The following is a 567-nucleotide window of genomic DNA, read 5'->3' as shown; positions in this document are numbered from 1 at the left end:
ACACTGAGGGTTGCGATCCGTTGCCGGACATGGAAAAAGACAAAAAAAAAAAAAAGAATGCAACCGAAACGGTTTTGGAAGGATTCTTGGTAGTTTTCAGACATCCTGGAAGCTGCGAGCCAGCAGCGAGCGCTCAGGGGGTACGACGCTTCGGTGGCCTGTCTCTAGCATGAAGTTTGTCACCGCCTGGGCTGGGGCTGACCAACTGGGGAAGGACGGAGGCTGTTTTTCCCTTTCTCTCCCCCTGGGCCCTTCTTCATGTATTCAGTTGCCTTTGAAAATTGATAGCATGTTAGGATATTTCTGGACCTGCTGACAGCCCCTGAAGCTGGAGCTCACTAGATGGAAGCCTGGAGCTGCCTAAGATATTCAAGTGATGGTCCCTAGGGTATGATTTCAAAGGCCAAGGTGAAGGACAGATCTGCAGAAATTTGTGAGTTTTGGTTCAGAAGTTGGTCTTTTTCCGTGACACATATGTTCTTCTGAGTCCTGGGAGGAAACAGTCGACTCGTGGTTCCTTTTTCTATGAGTAAAAGAAAAAAGGGAAAAATTCAACTATGTAAAGGA

The sequence above is a fragment of the Galeopterus variegatus genome, unplaced genomic scaffold, assembly GCF_000696425.1.
Source record: "Galeopterus variegatus unplaced genomic scaffold, G_variegatus-3.0.2 Scaffold3290, whole genome shotgun sequence".
Classification (NCBI taxonomy): Eukaryota; Metazoa; Chordata; class Mammalia; order Dermoptera; family Cynocephalidae; genus Galeopterus; species Galeopterus variegatus.
This window is presented reverse-complemented; position numbering follows the sequence as displayed.